Consider the following 21,810-nt stretch of genomic DNA (forward strand, 5'->3'; position numbering starts at 1 on the left):
TGACAAAACTCCTAGACCTAAAGGTTGGCATCAGGATTATGCTAAACTATTCCATATGGCACTTTCTGTAGTAGACACGTAAGGTGCTGTATAAGAAATGACAATAAGTAGATAGGCAATGCATTATAAATTAGTGCAATAGGTACAAGCACAATGACAATGTCTTGCTTGTAGCAGGCTCTGTTGACAGTGATGTAATCAGCCAATCCCTGCCTGCACCATATGATGTAACCCAGCACCAGGGAATACATTAGTAGCAGTGCATGTCATAGGCTGGGCGAGGCCAGCTGGCTACCAGGTCAGAGTGTCCCTGTCCAGGTGCTGAGTACATCCTCGGGCAGGTCCCTCCCTACCGGCCAGTGACATAGTAGGCCCCGCCCGGTGACGTGTTCCGTGGCTAGGGCGGTGAGGTGAGGGGAGCTCCAGCCAGGCTGAGCACTGAGTAAGCCCGGTCCCCGCAGCCTACCCGGGCCTGTTTCTATCTGAGAGCTAAGCAAACTTCGAACTGTGCGCCGCCGCAGGAGGGTGAGTGAGGCCGGAACATTCCTGGCACCAGAGGCCGGGCTCAGCTTGATCTCTGGTCTCTCTTTACTCTGTCCCTGCTGGATCACTTAACCATCCTGCAGCTTCTCTCCCTGTCACTTTCCCTGCCTGTCTGGACCTATATCTCTGCTCAGCGACGTTGTTCTGTACACTTTCCATTTAGTTTTCAGTATTTATTTTCCCATCCCGGTATCCACATCACTTTTCCACATCCATATTCCCCACCCCCTTCTACTCTGTATTTATTTCACCTCTCTTCCTGCTCTGCCTCACTTCTGATTGAAATAATTATGGATCCTTTTTTTGATACACCCTACAAAAATATTTTACTTGCTAATAAGTATTATTGTTTCTTTGTTCAACTTTTTAACTTTGCTTTGCAGCAAAAGTAATTCTAACAGTACTTTATTTTACTGTTCAGTGACACTAAAACAATGATATTTTGACATTTGACAGTTTTCTTTCATTCTACAATATGGTAGTCTACTACTTTATAATTGTGGAAATGTAGTGTTTATTGAGAATGTTTGTTTGTATTTTAGCATTATAAACACATCAGTTTGTTATTTTAACACCAGTCTGTGTAGTTCTGTCTGATGTAAAAGAATAATTGCACATATATGTAATCTATATATAGGAACATTTCATTATTTGCAACCAATAATATTACAGTTGTAGTTGGCTTTATAAAGTCATAAACTGTTGTGTGAAGATGGCTCTAACAGTGTTCATAGTACAAGGGTGACAGTTCAATTCATAGAGTAGTTCTGTACTTATTAACAGATGTGAATAACCTGACTCAAGAAGTTTCACTAAGATCTATATGACAGAAGTACTTGTTGCAATTAAAACAGTGAACATTTCTAATGACACACTTTTAAGCTTATCACTTGTGTCATCCTAAAAATATTTAGTGCATTATCTTGTAAGAATCTGGCATATGTGTTAGATGTTTTAAGTTGATGAGTTTAATCCATGTGTGAAAAATTCATTGATATACTTAGTGTAGAATAGGGGCTTTCTACGTGGTAAAAAAGATACAGGAACATTTATCTGTGTTTATGAAATAATTGCTATCTTGATTTAGATCAATGCTTTGCAAACATTGTTAAATGTGTGCTTAGCAGGAATTGTAATTTCATCAATGTAAAAAGCTGTCTGAAAAGATAGAATGGCATAGGAAGTAACTTACAAGTTGTTGAGCCTCACTTGGTGTATAATGAAAATCAAGTTAATCTTTCAGTATTGATAGTGAAATTAATTAACAGTATTTTAATTCCATGTTGATTACATACACAGTGTCTATTTCAGTAAATGTATCAGGCTTTAAAGGGATTTGAAACCCACACATTTTCTTTGTCATTAAGACAGAGCATACGATTTTAAAAAAAAGTTTCCAATTTACTTTTTAAATCAAATTTACTTTGTTCTCATGATATTCTTTGTTTAAGAGATACCTAGGTAGGCATCTGGAGCACTACTTGGCAGGAAACAGTGCTGCCATCTAGTGCACTGGCAAATGGATAACATTTTTGCCCTATAGTGCTCCAGAAATGGCAGGGTTCTAAGCATATGTCTCTGCTTTTCAACAAAAGATCCCAAGAGAACAAAGAAAAAATGATTATAGAAGTAAATAAGAAAGTTGTTTAAAATCAAATGCTATATCTGAATCATGAAAGAAAATGTTTTGGTTTCATATCCCTTTAATGTAAGATTACTTTAAGATCATAGGTGGAATTAAAGTTGCACTAGGTCAAAATAATGCACATTACAAGTACTTTGAAAGGGTCACTGCGTATATGAATGTTCAGAAAAATGCAAAAAGTACATGTGACTGCATCAATCCGTTTCTAGATTTATTTGATTGTAGATACACAAAATAAATCTTTTCATCTTCAAACATATACTTGTCCCTTAGTATAAAAATAAGTTTGTAGACATTATTACCCAATACAAGTAAAGCACTCTCAGGAATGAACAACCAGCTCAAAAAAATGTTAGCTTGTTCTATGATTTTATATATATATATATATATATATATATATATATATATATATATATATATATATATATATATATATATATATATATATATATATATATAAAACCAACATATTTTAGGCATATGAAAAGTTGAATGTTCATAATCTACACCCTGATCTCCCTACTTCCAAAGTGAGCATCTGCTTGTCACTCGTGCAGACCACTCTCTGAGCTCATACAAAGCAGAAACAGGACAGGCCTTGCCACTGTGTTCTGCTGAACCTACAAAAACATGGGGCACATCAGTTACAGTTAGAAAAAGAGGGGAAATGTGTTATGGCCTTTACCAGTTATACCTGCATGAAACAAGCACACACACCAACCCATTTCTTCTTTGTTTTGACTGAGAACAACTCTTACAGCCATACAACTTGATATAGGGAGTGGGGCATAAGATATATTTGAGTGCCATGTTATCTTGGAATAAAAAATAGGGATATTTACACTTACACTTTCAGACTTCATAAGACATTTTAAAGGGACATGAAACCCATTTTTTTTCTTAAGTGATACAGATAGAGCATGCAATTTTAAACAGCTTTCTAATTTTCTTCTTTTATCAATTTGTCTTTATTGTCTTTGTTTCTTTTGTTGAAAGCAGGTACATAAGCTCAAGAGCCTGCCCATTTCTGGAGCACTTTATGGCAGCAGTTTTGCACTAGTTGTCAGCACTACTTCCTGCCATGTTGTGCTCCAGACGCCTACCTAGGTGTCTTTTCAGAATACCATGGGAACAAAGCAAATTTAATTATAGAAGTAAACTGGAGATTTCCACATTTCGGACTATGTAGCTTACACAGAATGGATTTGTAGATATTCAAGTGAATGTTGTTCATAATGTTAGCATCCTATTAAAAAGTAACTATAAAAAAACTTAAAGGGACATGAAACCCAAAAATGTTCTTTCATGATTCAGATAGTGCATACAGTTTTAAACAACTTTCAAATTGACTTCTATTATCTAAATTGCTTTATTCTCTTGGCTTCCTTTGTTGAAAAATATACCTAGATAGGCTCAGGAGATTGGAGCTGGCTGCTAATTGTTGGCTAAACTTGTAAGCCCATTTTCATAAGCTTACAAATGCGTTCAGCTAGCTCCCAGGAGTGCATTTCTGCTTTTTTAATAAGATACCAAGAGAATGAAGCAACATTTATAACATAAGTAAATTGGAAAGTTGTTTAAAAATGTATAATCTGTCTGAATCATTAAAGAACATTTTTGGGTTTCATGTCCCTTTAACAATTCAGTTTTGCTGCTTTATGAAAAGTAATAATTGTGTTGCTTACCCGCACTACACAGCTGGTGGCACTGTGGTGAATGGGAACCTGTGAGAACATGTATTTTGCAGCACACTTGCTTTACTGCCTAAACCTGGCTGACATGCTTATGCATAATACTGTATCCTTGCACTGCCTGTCCTTTTTCTCATAAGAAGCGGAGTAGTGCTGTTTTTGCTTTCATGGAGACCATCATGCTTTCTAGGATGTTTTACCTTATAGTGTGCTAAAGGCATGAGTTATATAAGATTATATTTTTGGATTGTTTTGGTTTGTATGTTTAACAGATGCTTTTTACATGGGGTTGCATAAGCTATAGCCCTGCGGCTTTTTTTCATTGACATAACCTGTCACAATATATATGCATCAGGAAAGTTTTCCTTTGTGAAAAGCAGATCTGGGCTAAAAGAGGCTGCACCTATGTGGTGACTCGCCGGAGAACAAGCCACTGAGCTGTTGTTCATTCCTGGTAGAGCGCTTCTCTCTTTGTATGAAGCACAATGAATATCCAGCACTCAGGCCCAAGGTGTGTGCAAGCTGACACAGGATCACTGCAAGGATCCAAGAAACATCCAATATATCCAAAAAATGCAGCAGCACCACTTCTCATCATCCATAAAAAGTTCCTTTATTTAACACATAATGGGAGCAGGTAAAAATAGAACAACGTTTCGGGTAGTCAACCCTTAGTCATGTTCACATCTCTCTTTGTATATAATATTTTTAGCGTTGCACTTTTATGAAGTGTGGATGTATGCAAAGACATATTAAAGTAACATGGAAGTCAAAATGAATCTTTTATGATTCAACCACAGTGTACCATTTTAATGAAATGTTCCAATTTACTTCTGTTATCAAATGTACCTCTTAATCTTATTGAAAATGTGTCTATTTTCATGAGATCATACTGCGGTAGGCTCATGAATGTGCTTGTGCCTTGAGCAATTTTTGCAACAGAGCTATACAAATAGTCAATTTAATTGCTTTTGCAGTATTTTTTTTTGAGTCAGTGGAGGGTCAAATGATCAAAAATTAGTTGTCATGGAGAGACATTACTCATCTTTGGGGCTTTATTGAGCATTATATTGTATTGTAGGTATTTCTCATTTACACCCAGAACCCAGCATAGCTAGATAAACATCTGTCAAATTACATTTTTCTTTCTAAAATTATTTGGCTGACCTTACAGTACAAACTAAACTACCTGCCAGTGGAGAGGTTTATATCACCGGGCCCCTCTCAGATCCACAGTTGTCTTCACCGTGAAGCTATTGTAGTAGTGTAGTCGTCTACGTTTTCTCATTATCTATGGTCGCTGCTTTGGTATCTACAGAAACACGATACAAATTGCACCCATCAGGTTTCATGGCTACAACAGAGGGAATTTCATTGCTGCTTAACCACCTTTTTTATACACATGGTCTATGGACCCTGTCTGCACACTCACTTGGTTTATTTTGTTTCTGGTTTGTTTTGAAACTGGATCTCCCCTTAAGAGGGAATGTGATTCCAACCATATTATACATTCTTCACAATAAAGACACCATTTGCAGTGTTGCAATAGTGTTGTTGTCCATTTTTTTTTGTCTGTAAGATAGCTTGATGTATGTACATACATTTTATACAATTTGAGCATCCTGGCAATTTGTGTTTGCAAACATATTTCTGCTGAAAGTTACTAGTGCTGTAGTGAATGTAACCTGCTACCAGTATATTTGCCTTCTGTGCATGCTCCAGTGTTCTGGACAGGAATATGCAGTTTTTTTCAAAAACCATAAACTGCAATACATTTTGAAATAAACATATGCTACAATGTTCCTTTAAAAGCAATCACTCTAGCAATTATAATGTTTAACAGTAACTTTTTTTTCTTTTGGAAAAACGATTCAGCTGATATTTGAAATGCTTGACTGTATTTCACACGAAACTTGTGTTCTTTCAAAGAGTTTTCTCCAAAGTTGTTTGCTTTCCCTAGAAATCCATGTTTCCTTTTTATTCTTTGGTCATCCTCTGAGCCGGAATGTTTGTGTTTCCTCATTTCCTGTGTGGAAAAATGAATCAAATTCTCCCCTTAGTTCTTTGAAGCATCAATACAACCATTTGCTTACTGTTCTTTTGTTGCTGATTTAGGTACCACTGAGTGTTTTCAGAGAACGTACAAGTACTATAAAGATCACTGTTGTGTTTTTTTTTTGTTTGTTTTTTTTAAGGTTGCCAATCTAATTCTAAACTCTGTCTTCATGCTGTGGAGTTTTTATTTCTTTATCTCTTGTGTGGTGTGTTCTAAACTGAAGAGTTTTCCAGAGAGACATTAATAATATAATACACTGTTCTGCTCTCTCGAATATGATTGCTCTCTGTGCAAAATACTAACAGGTTTATTAATGCAGATATTCATGAAAGGCCAGAGCTCCAGTTCTGCATTATTATTTAACATATTTTAAGACCCTGTTACTCTCTGCACAATTATTAGTTATACTGAAATTGCAGGATGCAGGTATTTTTATTGAATACTGTGAAAACTCCATAATGTTTGTCATACGAACGCCCAAGGCCTTGAGATCACTTTATGGCATACAATAAAGTCTGTCGGCTCATTTGCTGTATCCATAGCTAGGATTAGGTGGTTGTTGGATCTTTGAGCACTTATGACATGCATGATATGTGCATTTCTTCGTTTTGTTCTACAGATGCTTGAAAGGGATATGTGTTGCATTAAATTGGATGGATGCATGAATATGTATGTGTGTGAAATGTTAACCTTGAGCGGTGTCCGTAAGTTACTTCACATATTGTCACCTTAGTTTGTCCTATTTCCTGTTACAAATTTCTGAAGCAAAATTTGCCTTAATTCAGCAAGAATGGAAAGCCCAGGCTGGGGCAGAAAACAACCCATGTTTTTTATGCAGTTTGTTCAATAAAATGTAGAGTTTATAAGTCAGGATTAGGATATTTATTTATTTTTACTGAGGCTGTTATTGGGCCCATGTCCTCTCTTAGCTTTACCTTCAGTAGCACAAGGCTCATAACTTGAAATGGGGAAGTTTCCTCTTCTAAATGAGAGGTCACATGCTCCTCTACCATGCAAGTGTTTTCATGTCCTCTCCCGGCTTCACCTGCCGTAGCGCAAGGCTGATAACTTGAAAGAGGGAAGTCCCCTCTTCCCTATTTGCACAGATTTTAGTGTGCTTCACTTTCACAGGAAGAAATCCGGCTCTGAAAAGATCTGAACATCACGAAAGTCGGCCTACTTCCGCATTCCGTATTGAATAAAAATGCCGAAAGCTCAGGTCTAATCGTATGTGCATGCTTCACATTATTGCTCAATTTCTGTGTAACCATACTGTATTTACCTATTCATAAGGATACTAAAGTCAAAATTAAACTTTCATGATTCAGATAGAGCACACAATTTAAACAACTTTCCAATTCATTTCTAGTATCTAAATGTGTACAATCCTTTTTCTTTTTTTATATACACACTATCTGAGGCACCAGGTCCTACTGAGCATGTGCAAGGTTCGCAGAATATACATATATGCATTTTGTGATTGGCTGATGGCTGTCACATGATGCACTGGGAAACCAAATGTAACTGAAATTTGTCAGGAAAAAAAACTACTACTCATTTGAAATTCAAATTAAGTACTTTTGCATTGTTTTTTTATTATGTATGTATCTTTCTATTCTGATGTGTTTAGTGGTCCTTTAAAGGCACATTGTAGGCAATGCTTTTTTTTTTCACATCAAAGAGGGCACATCAAAATGTATTACAGTTTTTTTTCTTTTCTTAATTAATGTTCCTCCCTTGAATAAACTAGAATTTTCTTGTCTGCCTTGTAGAGGCAGTTCCCTCTCTTTCAGTAGAGCTGTAGGAGTTGAACCTATGAGCCAGCCCAGCAGGAAGTACTTATCACCAATAAGCATTAGTAGGAAGATACAACTGATACAGCACTATATTAGTTTCAGCTTTAGTTTTAAATGCTTTACCTCATATTCTTTCAAATAATAAAAAAACAATTATCAGATGGAAATGCTGCTTTTTATGTGGATGGTTGAAATGTGTGAGTACAATGCTGTAATTACTTATATAGTACAAAATAAAAACTGGTTTAGCCCCGGACTCGACAGACCCAAAGGAGCCACTGGTTCATAGAAATTTACCCCTGGCTTGCTCCAAAAAAGTCTGCTCCTAAATTTTAGACACATTTGTCGAACAAAATAAAACAAGCATGATGAGTATCAAATATAAGCTACTCAAATGATAATGTTCTGCATTTGATTTTGATTTTTAGTGGTAGTATTGTGTCATAACTCACAGTTTCTGAAGAAGCTTTCTTATATAAAACATGTCAACTCTGATTATGCAAGTGAGTGCACACTAGGAAATAGTTTTCAGTGACATAGCTCAAAGTTTCTCACAGTAATGTACATTTTGTTCAGACCCCTTTGAATTGCCTTTTGGGCCTTAGTAGATGGCTATCTTAACATCTTTTATTATTTTGCGTAGTCTGTTTTATTAAACTGTGTTTTGTTTATCACTATATATTTTGTCCACTTTTCCATTCTGACAATTGTCTGCTTTTCAGTTTCTGTTAGCAGTGGAAGTGCAGAGCACGGTTATATTCTACACAGTCATTGGCTGCACACTCTTGTGACTTATTTATAACTGTCTCTTATTGGCCTCAGCAGAGTAAGAAACCTAAGTTACAACATGACAGCACCCATTGCTTTATAGACACTAAAACTTTATACTTAGTTTGTCAATATTTAAACAACTAATGAAACTTTAAAAAGTTATCTACATAGTATTCTCAGACTAATCTTTTCTTTGAATGTATCATTCTATCTAGCATTTATTTAGTATTTAAAGGGACAGTCAAGTCCAAAAAAACGTTCATGATTTAAATAGGGAATGTAATTTTAAAAAACTTTTCAATTTACTTTTATCACAATTTTTGATTTGTTCTTTTGGTGTTCTTAGTTGAAAGCTAAACCTAGGAGGTTCATATGCTAATTTCTTAGACCTTGAAGACTGCCTCTAATCTGAATGCATTTTGACAACTATTGGGCATTAGTTCATGTGTTTCATATAGATAACATTGAGCTCATGCACGTGAAGTTACCCTGGAGTGAGCACTGATTGGCTAAAATGCAAGTCTGTCAAAATAACTGAAATAAGGGGGCAGTTTGCAGAGGCATAGATACAAGGTAATCACAGAGGTAAAAAGTATATTTCTATAACAGTGTTGGTTATGCAAAACTGGGGAATGTGTAATAAAGAGAATATCTTTCTTTTTAAACAACAAAAATGTTGGTGTTGACTGTCCCTTTAATGTCCCTTTTTTAATTATAATTAATTATTATAATTAATTACATTTATTATGTAATAATAAAAAAATCTTTTTTTTTTCTTTCTAAAGTGATTTTCATTTGTCACAGTTCCTTTTAAAAGAAATGTGGTTGAAATTTTCAAGCCACTCCAAAAATATCATGATGATTTCACTCCATGCTGTTGAACTTTAGACATAATTTGATTTTTTTTTTTAACCTTTCTTTCTGTGTTTGCTACCAATAAAAAAAGTGTGGTTTATCATTTTGTATTATACTGCAGTGTTCATTTCAGGCCCCATACAATGAGTAGCAGGGGATTCTGAGAGCTGTTTTACAGATCTTTGCCAGATAAAGACAATAGGAGTTAGTTATTTCATGTAGTTAGGATCCTGATCAGAATGAGTTTTAAATAGGTAAAACAGACAATTGTGAAATAGATGGTTCAGTTCCCTGTGTAGAGTGCAGGTGTTCTGTGACAGGATCAGGTCAGATTAGTATGTAACCTGTGAACAGGTTTCTGTACCAGCTGAAGGCCTGAAGGCAGACATATGGTATCATAAAGCAGCTCTGATGAGCACAATGCCTTTTCTTCCCTTTACCCAGAGAGACATTGAATATTAGGATGCAGGATATAATGTTGGTCTTCTAAGGCAACAGCATTTTCATTCAAAATATCTAACCCCATAGCTGCCAGAAAGGAGTGCAATAACTTGCAACCACTCACGGCCAGTGGGTTAGATATTAGCTTAGAAAATTGGAAATCAGTGTGAATGAATTTTACTGGGGTCTGTGCTGGAGATTTACCTACAAACATTCTATGTTGCTGCTTTTTTTTATATGATTTTTTTTTTTTAAATTCTTAAATTGCATAATGTTTTTTCTATTATAATATTTGTCATATAAATAAAGATTCCGATAGCTTATGGCACTATTTTTATATATATATATATATATATATATATATAATACCTAGATGCCAGTTGTTAAACGGAACAATCAAAAAACAAGAGTCTGGACTAAGTCTAACCCTCTTAGCCTCTCTAAATAAGACTGATATCTCCCTACTCAGTCCAATAAAGAATACAAAAACTTGGGTGTAAGAGAGGCGCTGTATGAACAGCTGAGAGAACCAACAATAGCTAAAAAAGTTTAAATAAAAATATCTCAATATGTATAATACAGTGTATCGTAAAATTAGATATATATATCAATATGTATAATAAACAAACATAGAAAGGGATGATATAAGCTAGTTTAATAAAAAACAATAATAAATAACAATAGTAAGTTGTGGCCACAACTAAATAAAATGATGAAGAAAAATTAGCAGCATAGATTTACAATTCACAAATCAAAACGCTATTAATTAACTATGACGGTTCAGCGATGTAATATCACTTAGATAAGGTGCAATACTAAGCCTCCTGTAAGTAAATAAAACTGAAATAGTTGGCTTGTAATTTCTCCGATAATGTCCGTATGTGATTTAAAACTGGTGAGTTAGGGTATCCTTTGTGAATGAAATAGTCCCATTGAAAGTGTGTAGGCAAATTCCTATTGCGTGTACTGAGTTGAGCTTCGTGAGTTGAAGTGAGTGAGAGACAGGGCAATCAGCTGTTTTGCCGTACTGTGTTAAAGTGCAAGTGATAGATAGTTCTTTGTTAAGTGAACTGGTAGATACGTGAATTTCTTTGAATTAACTTCTTTGCAAAAAAGTGACAAATTTTCTTATTTAAGAATATTTTATCAATGTGATATTTATAAAATGTTCAATGTGAATCTTCAGCTGTATGACAGGCTTATTAGCTGCGCTCCCCGGCCAGCGTATGTGTGTAAATGCGTGGCGGAAGTACTCACAGCTGCTTCACTGTCTTGTAACAGCACTGAATCCTTTCTAGTTGCCGTTCGGCTGTTCCGTTGAAAGAATGGACAATGGTCTCCTTGATCTTCCTGGATCCTCCTGGATCTTTCCTGGGTACTATCGATAGATGATGGGTGACAATGGAAAGTGTAAACAGACTCCACAGCTTCCTATCTACGAGTTTCAGCACTATGAGTGCCTTTATCAAGAATGTTTTCGTGGAGTCAGAATGTTCCTTTTAAATGGTTCTCATAACCCGTATGTAAGACCCGTATGTTAGTAATGGGTCCTAGAGGTTCTCGGCTTTAGATATATTGTATCAAAGTGTTTTACAGAGTATCCAGTACCAAGCAAAGTCTCTGCAGATAGACTACTTTGCTTGGTACTGGATACTCTGTAAAACACTTTGATACAATATATCTAAAGCCAAGAACCTCTAGGACCCATTACTAACATACGGGTCTTACATACGGGTTATGAGAACCATTTAAAAGGAACATTCTGACTCCACGAAAACATTCTAGATAAAGGCACTCATAGTGCTGAAACGCGTAGATAGGAAGCTGTGGAGTCTGTTTACACTTTCCATTGTCACCCATCATCTATCGATAGTACCCAGGAAAGATCCAGGAGGATCCAGGAAGATCAAGGAGACCATTGTCCATTCTTTCAACGGAACAGCCGAACGGCAACTAGAAAGGATTCAGTGCTGTTACAAGACAGTGAAGCAGCTGTGAGTACTTCCGCCACGCATTTACACACATACTCTGGCCGGGGAGCGCAGCTAATAAGCCTGTCATACAGCTGAAGATTCACATTGAACATTTTATAAATATCACATTGATAAAATATTCTTAAATAAGAAAATTTGTCACTTTTTTGCAAAGAAGTTAATTCAAAGAAATTCACGTATCTACCAGTTCACTTAACAAAGAACTATCTATCACTTGCACTTTAACACAGTACGGCAAAACAGCTGATTGCCCTGTCTCTCACTCACTTCAACTCACGAAGCTCAACTCAGTACACGCAATAGGAATTTGCCTACACACTTTCAATGGGACTATTTCATTCACAAAGGATACCCTAACTCACCAGTTTTAAATCACATACAGACATTATCGGAGAAATTACAAGCCAACTATTTCAGTTTTATTTACTTACAGGAGGCTTAGTATTGCACCTTATCTAAGTGATATTACATCGCTGAACCGTCATAGTTAATTAATAGCGTTTTGATTTGTGAATTGTAAATCTATGCTGCTAATTTTTCTTCATTTTATTTAGTTGTGGCCACAACTTACTATTGTTATTTATTATTGTTTTTTATTAAACTAGCTTATATCATCCCTTTCTATGTTTGTTTATTATACATATTGATATATATATAATTTTACGATACACTGTATTATACATATTGAGATATTTTTATTTAAACTTTTTTAGCTATTGTTGGTTCTCTCAGCTGTTCATACAGCGCCTCTCTTACACCCCAGTTGTTAAACAGACTCTAAACCCAATTATTTTCTTTCACGATTCAGATAGAGCATGCAACTTTCTAATTTACTCCTATTATCAATGTTCCTTCATTCTCTTTCTATCTTTTATTTAAAAAGCAGGGATGAAATGCACAGCAGCCAGCCCATTTTTGGTTGAGAACTTGGGTTATGCTTGCTTATTGCTGGCTAAAACATTTTATATTACTGTTCCTTTAACCATAAGACCAAAAACAGGTGTGGCACTACTGCTTCTAATCGCAGAGACTTTGAATTCTGATTAGGGTTAGTTTCAATATTCCTATAAATCTGTGACCAGTGATGTCATTAGAATTTGTATTAAGATCTAGCTATTATATGGGAGCCAGACGGTAACTTCAAAAGTGTCTCTTTGCCCACGCGTCATAGATTAATTACTGTACTGTAAATACAAACATAGGAGACCTCTGCACCAAAACTTTTATAGTACAAGGGACATATTGAAGAATATTAGGAATACATTCTATGACTGTTTCTGCTCTGGCCATGGGTTTGAGTCACATGGAACATATTCTGAATGAATTTGTTAAACTAAACTTTAGAAAATATCCCTAAAAAAGACTTGCAGTATGTTATTTAAACTGAACAGTTAGTTTCTGTTTCTATATGCGTCTATATTTTTTTAATATATGTTTTGCTATTTCATGTTAAGACTGCTATTATTACACTACATCAACATTTCTGTTGAATAGACCAATAATATTGAAATTAGGACAGTCACTATGATTGTAATATTGAATTTAATCTTAATTGAACACAACTGTAAATAAACATGGTGATCACATTTGAAATTGTCATATATATAGCTACTGTATCAGATTATGATATTTGTGAAAACTTTTCTTACTGGCTGCTGGGTTTAACGATTTTGTTTTAGGTTAGGAATGATAGAGTGAATGTATTGCGTTCATAGTATAATTATTGTCTAAGGGGCATATATCTGTGTGAGGATAAACACATTTGGGATGACTCTTCAAGAGAATAACCCTGTGTGTACATGCTCTTTTAGTTATTGTGGTTTGATTCAAATACATATGATCCAATAAACAACCCCATACGTGGCTTGAGGACAGTTTGACACCAATATTCCAGTACGTTACAAGACGTTTGACATGATGGTCTGTTTTTCAAAGGATTTTTTTACTTTACAAATTCTACACCATGAACTAATTCTACCTGTTTCCAGTGGCTTTTATTGTCTCTTTGCAGATCATTTTTTTCAGTGTTACAATATGTTTGTTTGCCCAGCTGACATGTTTGCATCTATTTATCTATCTAATCTCTCCAAATAGGAGGCACTCTTATCCATCTTATCCTTCAAATTGGGAGTTTATTAAATTGTATTTATTTTTAGACCATTTTTGGCTATAAAATCTTTTTGGTCAGGGACTCTTAGGTAGCTCTTGACCACAGAATATCATGGGAACTAAGCAAATTTGATAATAGAATCATATTGGAAATTTTTTGTTAAATGGTTTGCTCTGTCTGAATCACAAAAGAAACATTTTGGGTTTCATATCCCTTTTAATTTGTATATAATTTTTTTTATCATAAAGTGTATATATGAGTGTATCCAGTATGATAAATCTTTCCAGTTCCTATGAAATGCCAGGGAACTAGTAATGTTTACATAATTTGGTTTTGTATCATAATATAAGATTACAGTGATATCTCACTGGAGTGTTTTCTTATGTTTGTGAGTGGCAACTTAGTGACTTTTACAAACAGAAACATGGGAATTGATTGATTTTGCAATGTTACACCCACACACAACCACACATACAGACACCATATACACATTTACATACACATTTACACATATACACACACAGACTCATATATACACACACACACACACACACACACACACACATACAGACACATATACACATTTACACACACAGAGAGACACATACACATATATACACATACATACACATATACACATTTACACACACAGAGAGACACACACACACACTGAGATGCACATATACACATTTGCTCACACACATATACATACACACACACACACACACACACACACACACACACACATAGACACACATAGACACAGACACACATACATGCAGATACTGCACACACATATACATACAGACACACAGAGACACAGACACAAAGACACATACATGCAGACACAAAGACACATACATGCAGACACACATAGACACATACATGCAGACACTGCACACACATTTACTCACACACAGAGACACACAGAGACACACAGAGACACACAGAGACACACAGAGACACACAGAGACACACAGAGACACACAGAGACACAGACACACAGACACACATAGACACAGGCACAGACACACAGACACAAAGACACATACATGCAGACACTGCACACACATAGACACAAAGACACATACACACATACAGAGACATAGACACACATAGACACATACATGCAGACACTGCACACACATTTACTCACACACGCACACGGACGCAGGGACGCACACGGACGCAGGGACGCACACGGACGCGGAGACGCACACGGACGCAGAGACGCACACGGACGCAGAGACGCACACGGACGCAGAGACGCACACGGACGCAGAGACGCACACAGACGCAGAGACGCACACAGACGCAGAGACGCACACATGCAGACACTGCACAAACACACACACATATATTTTTGAACCAGCGAAGCAGCTATCCCCCACCCCTTTAGTGCTAACACTTTTCAATCAAATTATTTGTAATGACATTTTAAAAATAAAGTCAGCCAGATGTCCTTTATTATTAACTCTTCTGCTAAACATATTTACAAAATAAGTTATTTAGAAATGTCAATATCTTCCATTTGGGTATCTAATATAGAGAGCCCTACACATATATCATCCCTGGAAGAAAGAAAGGTTTTCCCTAATGAGAATTTTTTTGACTCTGAAATTTAAAAAGATATTGAGTTGGTCAATAAACTACCAGGCTTAATAGCTGAATTTTATATATATATATAGTACTTTCCTTGTCAAAGGAACTCAAATTAATTTAGTGCCCAAGTATGGAAGTGAATAATTTTAAAGTAATTGTTAAAAATAATATTTAGTACTATGGCACTTAATGTGTGAATCATTTCAACCCCTGCTCTTGGCAATGAATATTTGATTCTACTATGGGGGTAAACTTTGCTAGTATTAACAAAAATAATGTTTATAGACACTTGTTATTGCATGGGAGTAAAATTCCAGTTTCAATGTAATCTAGCCACATCACTCACATACTTGCTGTTAAGATGTTCAAGTCGACTACCACTCCCCAGTCAACACCTAATACTGATATTTGTCAGCCATGAGTAATTTTGGTTATATTTTTGTGCTACTGCTGCATTTTCCAGCGTTTTTAATAGAAGGAAGAACAGCAGCTTTGAAAGACGAGTCTTATGAAATTGATGGGGACGAGATGAACAATTAGCGGCAAGCTTAGTCCCAGAAATCCGTTCACCAGGTTTGTCTGGGGTTAACTGCCTAGGTCCCTGAAAGCTGTGCAGAGGTCTGTGAGTGCTGGTGAACACCCAGGGCTGTGAATTTTGCAGGGTCATGTTATGTGTACCCAGTTCAGTTTTCAGTTGATTCCGGTATCACCCTTGTTTGTATCTCAGTGTGTTTGGTTTAAGGAATGCACTGTGTGGCTGTAGGTCAGGGACCCATGGAGGAAGGGACCTTGACATGGTCTTGGGCCTATCAACATTTTGCCAAATGCTTGACACACACACACACACACACACACACACACACACACACACACACACACACACACACACACATATATATATATATATATATATATATATATATATATATATATATATATATATATATATTGGGTTTTCTACATGAATTGGTCATAAAATGCCTTTATTGAACATACATACCATTAAACATTAACAGTGCTGTGGAAAAAGTAAGTGATCACTTGGATTAAATAGCTCAGAGTTGAATCAAAGAAGCTGATGTCTGTTAACCAATAGAGACTAAGAATATTACAGAAAGTGCAGTTGACATTCAACTCTTTATTATTGTGACTGGGGGATTTGGGCAGAATCCCTGTCTTCACTTGCACTACGATACTTCTAGTAAATTGCTGTTTCAGCTCTATGTGTATGGATTAAATAGCTAGTTGATTCTCCTTTGCAGCAATAACCTCAAACAAGCATTTCCGGTAGCTGTGGATTAAACCTGCACTACATTTAGGAGGAATTTTGGACCACTCTTACTTACAGAGCTGCTTCAACTCAGCCATATTCTTAGGATATTTGGTGTGAACAGCTCTTTTGAGATCATTCCATGGCATATCTATGGGGTTAAGGTCTGGGCTCTGACTGGGCAACTCCTAAAAGGCGGATTTTCTTTTTCTGAAGCCATTCTGTAGTGGATTTACTTTGATTTTTAGGATCATTGTACTGCTGCATCATCCAGCTTCTACTGAGCTTCAGCTGGCACACAGCCACCCTGATATTATCCTGTTGGAAACGTGGGAATTCATTTTTCCCTCGATGATGGCAAGTGGTCCAGGCCCCGAAGCAGCAAAGCAGCCCCAAATCATGATGCTCGCGCCACCTTACGTAACCGTTGGGATGATGTTTTTTAATGTTGGTATGCAGTGTTATCTATATGGCCCACATGAACTAGCAGTTTAATGTTGTGAAAAGCAAATAAAAAAAGCATGTGATAAGAGGCTGTCTAGTGGCTTAGAAACGGGCAGAAATTTTGAGATTTAAAGTGATACTAAAAGAAAAAAATTGAGTTTAAGCAACTTTCTAATTTACTCCTATTATCAATTTTTCTTCGTTCTCTTGCTATCTTTGTTTAAAAAGCAGGAATCTAAAGCTTGGGAGTTGGCCCATTTTAGGTTCAGCAACCTGGATAGTGATTGCTTATTGGTGGCTACATTTATCTGAAACATTAAATAAATAAATGTGGGTTTAGTATCCCTTTAAATGTTATAAAGTATATTAATATAACCATCTTGGTTGTGCAAAACTGGGGAATGGGTAGTAAAGGCGTTAGCTAGCTTTTTAAACAATAACTAATTTTATCGTTGACTGTCCCTTTAACATGTCAGTCACACAAATGCTTCAGTCCAGCCTGACAGCAGCACTGATCACTCCTCCGGGGAGGAAGGCCTGGAAGCGTCACATCAGTGTCACAGCACATAATGACACTCGCAAATTTACTTGCCCAATGGTTTGTTGCTTCAGTCCTGAGGTGTGCACAGACAAGGAAGATGGTGGACTCGTGTTTTTTTTTTAATCTGGCCTATTCAGTTTGCAGTGTAAATTGCAAAGGAAACAAGAAGCTGTTTTGAACAGTTAAATGTATTTTTGAATGCAAAATGTATGTCTGTTTAAAAAATATTTAAATAAAATCCCAATTGCAATATTTCATTTAAAAATGGTGATATTTGTTTCTCACACTCACACTCACACACACACTCACACTCACACACACACACACACACACATATTGTTCTATCTACTTGTGGTGATTACATAAATAAACAAGATCGTTCAGCACCAGGGGGCAAATAGTGTTATTTTTAATAGGTTGCTTTCACACAAAGATCAGTTATTTTGTTATAATTATTCTTTTCTCAATGAGATCTAGAGGGTAGCAGAATGCCATTTATTTATTATATTGCTTGCATTGGGCTCTTTGGTTTACCTGTCTGTTTAACAAGGTGTGGCATCTTTGTTGTGTAACTTAGAAACCAGCTAGACGCGTGTAGGACTTTGATTCAGTTACAATACACTTGCTAGATTTTTACAAGCCTTGATAAATTTACATAGCATTTTGAAACTATGTTGTTACTATTCTTTAAATTGGTTACATAATAATTGTGCAGAGTAAATGTACAGCTTGCTCTTACTAAGCGCGGGTCATGTGAGAGATCAGGTTACTGATGCTAGCATGAGGGAGTAAGAGAGAAGGCAGGCAAAGTCTTTACACATTTAAATTGTAGAGGAAACCCACTTCTGGCCTCTAATTATGATGAATCAGGTAGAAGCATCAAGCAGGTTTTTATTAGGGTGCGTTTGGCTATTTTTAATGTTGTACCTAAAAAAAAAAAGTTAAATTGGAAGTGAACATTAGGAAATAAAAGGTGTGAGTAGGGTTGGGTTGTAATTCTATTCTGCAGGGGATTGATAACTAACATTAGGTGAGATGGGTAAGACTGGCATAGGCATTCACACTAGTTTGGAGTGGGGTTGCTGGTATGATTGGAAAGATAATGATGAGAAGATAACTAGTTACAGCAGGAGTGGTGTTTTTGTTTTGTAAAGGGCACAAACTGTAAATGTCCTGTAGATAAATCTGGTAGAATTCAGCAAATTATTTGCATGAGCAATAGAGGACTGTTGTGGAATAGAAAGGAAGTCGGATAACCAGGAATATTTGCAAGATTGCTAAATAGTGAGCCAAAAAGCAGATTTCTTATTTCAGGGTTGTAATATATGAGATGGGAAGCTTAAAGGTTCAGTTTGTGAACATTTGCACTTGCTCAGTAGCAGCTGATCTCTCAGAAACTGTGTTTATAAAGGCTGTGAGCAATTTGATTATGTAAATAAATGGGAAAGTTTTTTGCATGTGTTATCGGAATCCCAGAAGTTACATATTTACTTTTTGTCCCTTTAATTTACTATCTTAGACACATATTAAATAACACTTTCTTTTGATTCATTATATGGGTTAAAGGTACCATATGTGTCTTGCAAGGATTTGGGAACGATGCAGCTTTTTCATTGTATTGGTTTACTTTCACTACTCAAATAATAACATTTATATTCAAGACACCATTTGGTAGCAGTGACTTTATATATTTGAGGATCATATCACAATGCATTCACGTTGTATATAGCTTGTTAAATATTGTAAGGCCAAAACCACTTTGCATCTTAACTGGAATACATTGCAATAATTACATACCGAGGGTCATTGAATTGCAGGATCTTGCACATATTGTCGGCTTTTATAGGGAGCACCAATTTGTGCAGATCAGTGTATTTATTTTGAGGGTGTGGCACTCCACATGGTATGTTGCATTCACCACATACATTTAAATGTTCTACTTCATGAGTCCCTAATAACAAGTTTCACATGGGAGTATATTTACCACTGGAACCATTTGGCTTTTTTGTTATGGTCATTTAGCTTTTAGTTGCTGTTTATAATGAGGCATAGTTGTGTTTTTAAAGACGTGTTTCAGTTGTAAATTGTATTTGACCCAAAGAAAGAGACTAGAAACTGAAATTACAGGCATACAGAACTGGATGACATTTTACAAAATGATTGTGTTTTTTTTATATACTCTGGTGTCAACAGATTCTGTCTTACAAACCCACTATTGTGCTGTTCTGCATTCAGTCATTTTACCCTCGAGGCAGACAAAATTGCAATCTCATCTCAAAAACAATCATTTTTACAGCAGAACACTACTAACAAGGCCAGAGATGAATAGAAAAAAAGATCACAAGTCAAATACGGAGACTTGTTTCTCATGCTTAAAACAGTAATTGACTCTTTCATTGAAATTTCTCCTAAAGGACTTGTAGTGTTGAATCATCATATCAGAGTGACAGCGTCTTTTGTAATCAGATGGTGCACACACAGCTTGATATATTAAATCTTTTATAATGTTGAGCTACTAGTGGATTGATCATTTTAAGTTAAATCTGTGTTTTCAAAGTGGACCGCAGATCTTCTTTTAGTCTTAAATTATTATTGTAGTATTCAATTTCAACATAATTCATTGAACAGAGTAATGGTCATTAACATGAAATAAAAGTCTTTCTTCAAAATTTAGTTAGACATTATTTAAATACAACTCTGGAATTCATCCCTTTTTTATATCGAGCTTTTGTATAAGCATTATTGTGTTTACTTTACTGACATAACCAGTATTTTTATGGTTAAGGTGAATAAATATAGAAACTAAGACCTTCTTATGGTAAAACTTCTAAGTGTGTTGGAATCTAATTTATAAACAAAAATTTATTTCAAATTGGTGCTAGCAACTTTAGATTATTTAGGTTCAGCACCTGGGTTGCGCTTGCTGATTGGATGGCTAAATGTAGCCACCAATCAGCAAGCGCAATCCAGGGTTCTGAACCAAAAATTGGGCGGATTCAAAGCTTTCATTCCTGTTGTTTCAAATAAAGATACCAAGAGAATGAATAAAAAACTAAATTTATGCTTACCTGATAAATTTCTTTCTTTCTGGATATGGTGAGTCCACGGTTTCAACAATTACTGTTGGGAATATCACTACTGGCCAGCAGGATGAGGCAAAGAACACCACAGCCAAGCTGTTAAGTATCACTCCCCTTCCCACAACTTCCAGTCAATCGACCAAAGGGAAATGGAGAAAAAAGGGGCGGGGCCGTGGACTCACCATATCCAGAAATAAATACATTTATCAGGTAAACATAAATTTTTGTCCATGGCTTCATCAATTACTGTTGGGAACCAATACCCAAGCTAGAGGACACAGATGAATAGGGAGGGACAAGACAGGCAGACACTGCTTGATGAACCTTTTCTCCCAAAAAAAGCCTCAGCCGAGGCAAAAGTGTTAAATTTGGAAAAAGTATGCAGAAAAGACCAAGTTGCAGCCTTGCAAATTTGTTCCACAGAAGCCTCATTTTTGAAGGCCCAAGAAGAGGAAACAGTTCTTGTGGAATGAGCCGTAATTCTCTCAGGAGGCTGCTTACCAGCAGTCTCATAAGCCAAACAAATAATACTCCGTAACCAGAAAGGAAGAGTAGTAGCAGTAGCTTTCTGACCTTTTACGTTTCCCAGAGAAACAAACAGGGCAGAAGACTGGCGGAAATCCTTAGTTTTGCCTGTAGATAGAATTTAAGAGCACGCACAACATCCAAGTTGTGCAACAAACGTTCCTTGTGAGAAGAATGATTAGGACATAAAGAAGGAACAACAATTTCCTGATTAATATTTCTGACCAAAACCACTTTAGGAATGAAACCCAACTTAGTACGAAGAACCACCTTATCAGCATGAAAGACAAGATAAGGTGGATCATGCTGCAAAACTGAGAGTTCCGAGACACTCCGAGCAGAAGAGATAGCAATAAGAAACAAAACCTTCCAAGATAATGTAATATCTATGGAATGCTATGGCTCAGACAGAGCCAGCTGCAAAACTTTAAGAACAAGGTTAAGGC

General features: G+C 36.2%; 1 protein-coding gene across 8 annotated transcripts in view; it reads left to right on the forward strand.

The window, feature by feature from the left end:
• The first annotated feature begins 274 nt into the window (after positions 1-274).
• Positions 275-21,810, forward strand: part of MYO6 (myosin VI) — a 635,235-nt gene continuing 613,699 nt past the window's right edge. For 4 of the 8 annotated variants that reach the window (XM_053710456.1, XM_053710458.1, XM_053710459.1 and 1 more), the window contains exon 1: positions 278-525. The gene's annotated coding sequence lies outside the window, so the exon portion shown is untranslated. Of the gene's footprint in view, positions 526-21,810 lie in introns of all 8 variants that reach the window. The other 4 variants (XM_053710463.1, XM_053710457.1, XM_053710460.1 and 1 more) reach the window with 4 other exon arrangements.

This window comes from Bombina bombina, chromosome 4 (genome assembly GCF_027579735.1).
Source record: "Bombina bombina isolate aBomBom1 chromosome 4, aBomBom1.pri, whole genome shotgun sequence".
Classification (NCBI taxonomy): domain Eukaryota; kingdom Metazoa; phylum Chordata; class Amphibia; order Anura; family Bombinatoridae; genus Bombina; species Bombina bombina.